This window comes from Bos grunniens, chromosome X (assembly GCF_055505025.1).
Source record: "Bos grunniens cultivar Pamir isolate PY7600 chromosome X, Bosgru_T2T1.0, whole genome shotgun sequence".
Classification (NCBI taxonomy): domain Eukaryota; kingdom Metazoa; phylum Chordata; class Mammalia; order Artiodactyla; family Bovidae; genus Bos; species Bos grunniens.
The window spans coordinates 20,909,790-20,919,254 of record NC_141194.1 but is presented as its reverse complement, the minus strand read 5'-3'; positions in this window follow the sequence as shown (position 1 = coordinate 20,919,254).

Below are 9,465 nucleotides of genomic sequence, written 5' to 3'. Positions count from 1 at the left end.
TATTTCATACTTGTTTATGGCTGGGTAATATCCCATTGTGTGTATATACATACACACACACAAACACACACACACATACCACAACTTCTTTATATATTCATCTGTTTATGAACTATAAAGGTCTTTAATCGGAATCTTAAATTGCTTTTGCGTCATAAAGGAGAAGTCTGTGGTTGCTTCTCAGGCCCCAGAAAATAACATTTTATCTATTAAAATTGACTGCTTTTCTGAAAATAATTTATGCCATTTCCTGGGCCCTCAAAGCCTTTGTGAAGCTCCAAACATTTGGAGGACAGGTCAAGGTTTGGGGGGAGGGAGGTGAAATCTGAACACTGAGTATAAAAGGGCTAGAGGGGAGTAGAACAAACAAACAAAAGTGGGTTTGGGTGGGGTGCTCAAGATCTTGACCAAGCAAATACACTGGGGGGTGAGGGGATGGGAAATGTTATCTGGTGTTTTAGAAAGGGAGTTTTAAGTTAAGGACCATTTCTTTTAAGAGGCATAAATGTAAAACTTAAAACTATAATTTAAATCACCTTCCAGAAGTGAATGCATACAACCAATTCATAAGCAGAAAGGGATCCGAAAATGCCAGCCCCAAATATGCTACCTTGACATAAGAGTTATTTTGAGCTAAAGGCAGTTAAGAAGCAACAAATACAGAAAGAGCTCTCTGCCCTCCTCCTATCTGCCTAGAAGCAGAGCATGAATTTCCCCTTGTACATGTTCCTCCTCCCTTCTCCCATACCAGGAAGAGGAAAACCACCTTTAGCAACTGAGACAGAAAGTCACTCCCAAGATGGGTCTGCATAACAAACCTTACTCAACAGCTTTTATCTTCCACTTGTTTCTCCCACATATTTTTTTTTAATTTTATTTTATTTTTAAACTTTACATAATTGTATTAGTTTTGCCAAATATCAAAATGAATCCATCACAGGTTGTTGTTGTTTAGTCACTAAGTCTTGTCGGACTCTTTCATGACCCCGCGGACTGCAGTTCACCAGGCTCCTCTGTCCATGGGATTTCCCAGGCAAGAATACTGGAATGGGTTTCCATTTCCTTCTCCAGCCCATACATTTTACCTTCTCACAATTTACTGCCCCCTGGAATCCCAAACTCCTTTTTCTTTGTCTAATCACTTTTCCACAAATTTATCACCCCTTATTAAAATGGAATATAAATCCCTGGATCTAAGTGCCTGTTGGAGTCTTTACTCCTTTTTTGTGAGGACTCCATATGCATATGTAAGAAACCTTTTGTCCTGTTAATCTGTCTCATGTCAGTTTAATTAGCAGGCCCCAGCTACTGAACATAAAAGGGTATAGGAAAAGTTTCTTCCTCCCTACAATATTTTATTGGGTGCTAGAGAAACAGCTTTTGTCTTGAGTTTTGGAAAAGAACATCTTTAGTTTTTTCCACAAGTTCTGGATTTTGTCTTCCTCTCTTTTGTGTGTTAACCTTGGTGGTTTCCTTGATTTTTCTAGCAAGTGACATCTGCATGATTCAGATCAGCCCAGGCTTCCCGGTAGCCAACCTTTGGGATGACCGATGATGAAGGAAATATAAAGATTTTGAGACTTAGTATTAAGATGAATTTACTTCTAAACAAAAAAGGGAAAACCTGACTGAATACAGCAGGATTAGGTTTTATGGGATGGAGTCTTCAAATTATCAAATAATAATTCAGAGACAATTAAAGTATTGAGGACTACACAAAGGAGAGCAGCTCTCATGGAGGGCCTCTCAGACCAAAAGCAAGGGTGGGATTTACAAAAGAAAACCTAGAAAGTTTCACAAAGAGTGACTGGTTGAACAAGACCAAGCTTGTCAGTTTAAGATTGGTTCGTGGTAATGAAGCTGGGCACAGGCCATTTACTGAACCCCAAGTCTGGCTGTGGTTTTTAGGAGCTGTGTTTACCCATCAAGTCTGCTATGTTGACTCCAGATAATGCAGTTGAGTTATATATAGGTTGCAAACAGTCACAGTTGCATCATCAAGCCATTTTTCCGCTGATTTGGACCAGCTTTCCAGTAAGTGGTTGCTCAGTTCCCTTTAGTGGGGCCCTGATCATGCATTGTCTCATGTGTGTGTGAGTGGTGTGGTGTGGTTTGTGCACGCTCAGTCATGTCCGACTCTTTGCGGCCCCTTGGACAGTAGCCCGCCAGGCTCCTCTGTCTATGGGATTTCCTGGGGCAAGAATACTGCAGTGGGTTGCCATTTCTTTCTCCAGGGGATCTTTCCAACCCAGGGATTAAACCCACATCTCTTGCTTGGCAGGTGGATTCATTACCATGGAGCCACCAGGGAAGACTATTTTGTTAAATCCAGGATTTGTTACTGTGATCAGGAACGTCTCCATAATTAACAGTTGATGGTGATGGACATTCTTTGCTTGACCAAACTTCAGTCAGGCTCCTGAACCTTCTCCTAGGCCCATCTGCACACTTGTGTAACAGAACAGAACCCTATGGGGCCTTCCCAGGACAGGCCTCCCCACCACATCCTCTCTGAAGTACCTAAGTAATAGTATTTGATGCAAATTTCCTGAGTTGTTTTGCAGATGTGAAAACTCCCCACCAAATGGAAGATGTCAACTAATAAATGACCATGAACACACAGCCCCAGGCCTCCTGGAGTCTAAGGACTGTAAGTTCACCACTGTGACACTTCCCTGCTACTTCACCATCAGGCAATCAGAGAATTGTGCAATCCTATACTGTGTAACCGGAGAAGGCAATGGCACCCCACTCCAGTACTCTTTCCTGGAAAATCCCATGGATGGAGGAGCCTGATAGGCTGCAGTCCATGGGGTCGCTGAGGGTTGGACACGACTGAGCGACTTCACTTTCACTTTTCACTTTCATGCATTGGAGAAGGAAATGGCAACCCACTCCAGTGTTTTTGCCTTAAGAATCCCACGGACGGGGGAGCCTGGTGGGCTTCCGTCTATGGGGTCGCACAGAGTCGGACACGACTGAAGCGACTTAGCAGCAGCAGCATACTATGTAACACCACCCCCAGCCCCCCACCTAGCTTTTAAAAATGCTTTGTGGAAACCCTTGTGGGGAGCTTGAGGCTTTTTAGGGCACGAGTCACCTCATCTCTTCACATGGCCTTGCAATAAACCTTTCTCTACTCCTAACTCCCACATTTCACTTTGACCTCACTGTCCGTAGGACACATGAGCCTGCATTAACAATTTCTTGTAGAATCTACTTTTGGCAACAACCCTCTAAGTCAGTTAACCAGAACCCCCTCTGTTCAGTATCTGATCATCCTCAATATATGATCACGTTCCTCATCTTCCACCATCCCCCTGGTGATGTCTGATCATCCTGGCCTGTCTTCAGTGAAGAATCCTGTTAGGTCAGTTTAGCTAGAACCCCCTCTTACCCCTGATGTTTTCTCTCAATAATTTTCCAGCCACTGAGCCCCACCCTGCTCCTCGGTGTAAATTCCCACGTGCCCACCATATCTGAAGTGGAATCCAATTTCTCTCCTCCAGTGGAAAATCCTATTGCAGTGGCCCCTATACCATCATGAGGGTCTTGAATATATTTTTAACAATAATTCATATCTGAAGGGAGAATACATTAAGTGGACAAAGTAAAAAAGACTGTGTCTTGTGTTGGGAGGTACCCCAGACCATCCCCAGGTTTGATGATTCGCTAGAACTCATAGGACATTTTTTTTTTTAACTGGAGGCTGGTCACATAGGCGGCCTCTCCTTACCATGTATAAAAATTCTAGATTCTTGGAAGGAAAGCAGGTTTTCAGTATAAACCATATTGTTTGTACAGTTTGGGCACAGTGAGCTAGTCTTATCAGCTAAGAGTGGGAATTCTCTCCAAAATCTAAGTTCCCAGATGTCAGTCAATAGCCAATCTTATAAGCAGGCTTTTCAAAGGACAGCAGTCAGGCCTGCTATGTTAACTCTTTTTCAGCACATATCCTTATTAGAAATCATGCCTTATCATGCTCAACTTTTGTATTTAGGACATCATGGAGAACACAAATATTTCTATAAAAGATTTACCAATTTTAGGGACAATATCTACTTCTCCACTTATGTTTTACAAAGATTTTGTTCCCTGGATTAATTTTTTCTGTCAGATCTCTCAGACAAGAGATCGGCAAATTATGGCCTGTGGGCTAAGTACAGCTTGCCCTTGCTTTTGTAAATAAAATTTTACTGGAACACAGCCATGCCCATCATTTATATATTGTTTATGCCTACTTTCACATTAGAAGGGCAGGTTAGGATAATTGTGACAGAGATTGTATGGGCCTCAGCCTAAAATATTTACTATCTGGTACTTCAGAGAGAAAGTTTGCTAATCCCCATCCCAGACCATAAAAAGTCCAAATAATCAGCTATCTTGTAAAAAAAAAAAAAAAAAAAAAACTATAGGAACAAAGTTAAAAGACAGATTTAGATAAACAGAATTTTTATGCAGAAACATGTTCTTTGTAGTTTTATTGATTCCTATGAAAAATTAGAGACAGCCTAGAAGTCCAACAACTTTTTAAAAGATAATTACAGTGACTGTGACAGAAAATTCTCACAATCTATTACTAATTGATCAAAACAGAACATAACATTTTGAACACACACTATAACTTTATTTCTATCATCATTAAAATCTATCATCGACTTCCCTGGTGGTCCAGTAGTTAAGAATCTGCCTGCCAATGCAAGGGACACAGGTTCGATCCCTGATTCAGGAAGATTCTACATGAAACGAAGCCCATGCACCACAATTACTGAGCCCTTGCACCCTAGAGCCCATGCTTCACAAGAGAAGCCCACACACTGCAACTAGAGAGGAGCCCTCACCCGCCACAACTAGAGAAAGACCAAATTCAGCAACAAAGACCAGCATGGCCAAAACTAAAGAAATACATTCTTTACCAATCTATAATTAAAAAGGACAAATAATGACCTCATTGGGTTGTTGGAGGGGTTAAATGGGATATTATACTTAAAGTGCATAGAAGGCATGTAGTAAATGCTCAGTAATGTTAACTGTTACTGTTTCTATACAAATATATAATTGCAGACTGAGAAGAAATACAATGGAAAATGTGGTGCTGTAAGAGAGGATCCAGGGCTTCCCTGGTGGCTCAGATGTTAAAGCGTCTGCCTGGAATGTGGGAGACCCGGGTTCAATCCCTGGGTCGGGGAGATCCCCTGGAGAAGGAAATGGCAACCCACTCCAGTACTCACGCTGGGTTTTCAAAACAAGGATTCCTGTCATCCAGGATGCCATGATGCTGACACAGAGCTTTAACTTCTAAGAGGCTTTGCCCTTAGAGTCCAGAGCCACCAACTTTGAAACAGGCCACAAATGAACACCACAGAAAGGACTGCAGACACTTACTGATACCAGCAGTAACACAGTTCAAGGACATAGCTTGGTATGGTTTACAAAGTACTTTCACACAAAAAAGACTCAGGTAGGTACAACACCAAACCAGTGAGGTAGATAGTATTCAGGTTCTCAGATGAAGTGACTGAGCTGTAACGACTTCTTTAGTGTAACCCAGAAAAGGGAAAGACTGAGGTTTAATTTAAACTTCATTTGTCTATATGTCCAACTTCAAAACACACATTTCCCCCATGACCCAGACATAGAATTCACTCTGCCTCCCCTTCCTGTCACTTGGAATGTGGGAAGGAAAGCAGAGAGTGCAGTCCAGACATCTTACAGTCCAGGGGCCAGCCCCCAGAGCAAGAGCAAAATCTAGCCCCAAATGCCAATAGTTGTAAGACTGAGAAACCCCTGCTATAAACTAACAAGACTGGTAGTAAGGATGGGTGAAATGAGTTTCATTATTTTTTTTATAACTTAAGTATTTGTTGTTCAGTCATTATGGACTGCAGCATGACAGGCTTCCCTGTCCTTCACCATCTCCTGGAGTTTGCTCAAACTCATGTCCATTGAATCGATGATGCCATCCAACCGTCTCATCCTCTATCATCGCCTCCTCCTTCTGCCCTCAATCTTTTCCAGCATCAGGGTCTTTTCCAATGAGTCGGCTCTTTGTATCAGGTGGCCAAAGTATTGCAGCTTAAGCATCAATCCTTCCAATGAATTTTGATTTCCTTTAGGATTGACTGGTTTGATCTCCCTGCAGTCCAAGGGACTCTCAAGTCTTCTCCAGCATCATAGTTTGAAAGCATCAATTATTCACATTTAACTTTTGAAATCATCCCATGGCTTTAGTTGGCTGCACTGCCAATATCAATTTCTCATCCAACTCCTTAACTTTTCCTTCCAACAACCATCAATTTCTCAGGGGTGGAGCATTTGAGCAAAGCTAAGCCGATAAGTGCACTCCATCTCTCTATACAATGATTGGTTCAGAGGTAGGCATGTGGCACACTTTAGGTCAATCAGAGCGAATCTTAAAACTGCTGCTGAAAAGGCAGCAACTTCTCTTTCTCCTGCTAGAAATGAAAGAAAAAGGAACCATAGGTGTTGCCTGCAGCCATCTTGAGACTGCAACAGGATGCATCTTTGGGTTGAATGACTTTGCAAAAGGCGGAGTGGAGAGACAAAATCCTTGCTGATGTACTTAGGCCACTGGATCAAGGCTCTCCAAAAGCCAACCTAGTCTGTAAACTTTTTGCTTGCATGGTTTATTAATCCTGTCATTATTTAAACCATATGGAGTTACATTTTCTGGACTTATAGGCACAGAATGGAATTTGGGCTTATAGTTTGACCTAATAGCTGTAATTGACACATGTATGTAGAACAACTGAAAATCATCCCCCTGGTTTTCTTCTTTGAAATACCTGCCTCAGGGTGAAGGTGAAAATCAGATATCACTCTAGCTCAGTGGTTCTCAACACAGGCTGCTACATACTGGAATCACCTGGGGAGCTTTATTTTTAATTGAAATATAGTTGATGTACAATATTATGTGAATTTCAGGTGTACAACCTAGTCATTCACAATTTTTAAAGGTTATGCTCCATTTATAGTTATTATAAAATATTTACTATATTCTCTGTGCTGTACAATATATCCTTGTTAGCTTATTTATTTTATATATAGAAAAGACCCTGATGCTGGGGGAGACTGAAGGCAAAAGGAGAAGGGGGCAGCAGAGGATGAGATGGTTAGACAGCATCACTGACTCCATGGACATGAATCTGAGCAAACTCTAGGAGACAGTGGAAAACAGAGGAGTCTGGTATGCTGCATTCCATGGGGTCATAAAGAGTTGGACATGACTTACCGATTGAACAACGACAAATCTCCTCTCCCTATCCTGCCCTTCCTCTCCCCACTGGTAACCACTAATCCTCAAGATCCGTGAGTCTGTTTCTGTTTTGTTATATTCATTAATTTATTCTATTTGTAAGTTCCACATATAACTGGGAGCTTTAAAAGCTGCTAATGCCCAAGCCACCTCCAGAGATTCTGATTTAATCAATCCAGTGCTTGGTTTCCTGGTCATGGAATTTTTTAAAGCTCCACAAAGTACAGCCACAGTTGAGATCCACTGGGCTTCATGCAGCATAGACTCTTCTAAACATCATTCAACATCCTCTTTATTCACTAGGCTGACCAATTTGTTCTTAGTGATTTTTGCATATGGTTTTCCGAACTTTTAGAGATTGTCTGGAGTACAAATTTTCATTAGCTATGGATGAGACTAAATTTCATGGTTTCCCAAAATAAAACTACTTATTACTTTACACTTGCATAATGTTTCTGATTAGGAAAGACTCGATGTGGGAATTGAAGCTTCATATTAAAGCAAATCAATACACCATGAGACAGAAAAATGTTCAATGACCCCTCTCTGGACATCTGAGAGAGGTAAGTTCCAGGGCTATTAAAGACAGTGACTGCAAACTAAAAATCTATTTTTCTTTTGGTCAAATTTATTCCCAAATATCAGAACTAGGGACTATTCCACTGGCTAGAAAATCTGTGACACCTCCTCCTCTCTCTTAGGCCCAAATCCTAGGATATTATAGGTGCCACAAAACCCAAACTGAACAGGGAATTTACATTCATCACCTTGATGCAGCATAAACTTAGGGATCTTCTTGCATCTGAGGATCACACTATGTAGAAAAATAATTCCAACTGGTCACAGGATAAGAACTGAAGCCCTCAACAGAACTTTAGACGGACACTGCAAGACCTCAAGGGTTACTCAGGAAGAGAAGGAGCCAGAATTCTCTGGTTAAGTCTGTTTCCTTTTGTTTTGACAAATCTAGTTCCCATCAGAGTGAAGCTTCATATGCCCTCAACTTAGACTGAACATGTGGAAACGCTGTAACATCAAGTGCCGCAGAAAACTGTTGGCTCCACTTAGAACTGCTGGGTTCCCCTGAGACCAGGAACAGGTCTCTCCCTGTTGCTGGCTGCCTCATACTAGGATCTGTTCCTTCCTTGCAAAGTAAGTCAGATTTCCTCAACACTTAGATCAGAAAGGCTCTAGATTTCACTCATCCAGAATGCAATAGATCAGAAAACCAGGACAGGTGGGAGAAAAGCAAACTGGAATATCCTTCAGTTCAGCAAAACATAGGAATTGGCTGATGAAGGAAAAAGTTAACACTTGAAAGAATTTCCAAATGCCCATTATGGTAACAAATAGTTATTTGTTATATTTCTCTTCTTTTTCTCCCCTAATTTGCTGCTTTTGAAGGATCCCTCCTAAATGCTATTTTTAATTCTCTGTAGCAGTTGATAAAAGTTATGCACATTCTTGTGGATGGACTGAGTGCCATCACACCACTATCCAGATCAGTTCAGTTCAGTCGCTCAGTTGTGTCTGACTCTTTGAGACCCCATGAATCGCAGCATGTCAGGCCTCCCTGTCCCTCACCAACTCCCGGAGTTCACTCAGACTCACGTCCATTGAGTCAGTGACGCCATCCAGCCATCTCATCCTCTGTCGTCCCCTTCTCCTCCTGCCCCCAATCCCTCCCAGCATCAGAGTCTTTTCCAATGAGTCAACTCTTCTCATGAGGTGGCCAAAGTACTGGAGTTTCAGCTTTAGCATCATTCCTTCCAAAGAAATCCCAGGGCTGATCTCCTTCAGAATGGATTGGTTGGATCTCCTTGCAGTCCAAGGGACTCTCAAGAGTCTTCTCCAACACCACAGTTCAAAAGCATCAATTCTTTGGCGCTCAGCCTTCTTCACAGTCCAACTCACATCCATACATGACCACTGAAAAACCATAGCCTTGACTCTTCTGCTAATTTCTGAGGTACAAGAAAGATTGACTTTATCTTTCTTTTTTGGAATTAACTTACTTGGAAATAATTTCAAATTCAAAAATTTGTAAAAATAAACATTGTACAAAGAACCCTGTATGTCCTTTTCAGGATATACCTGAATTTACCCAGATTCACCTATTCTCCACCCTTCCCTCTTTGCAAATTTCATACATCATAGCCCTGGATCCCTAAATATTTTAGTGTGTACTT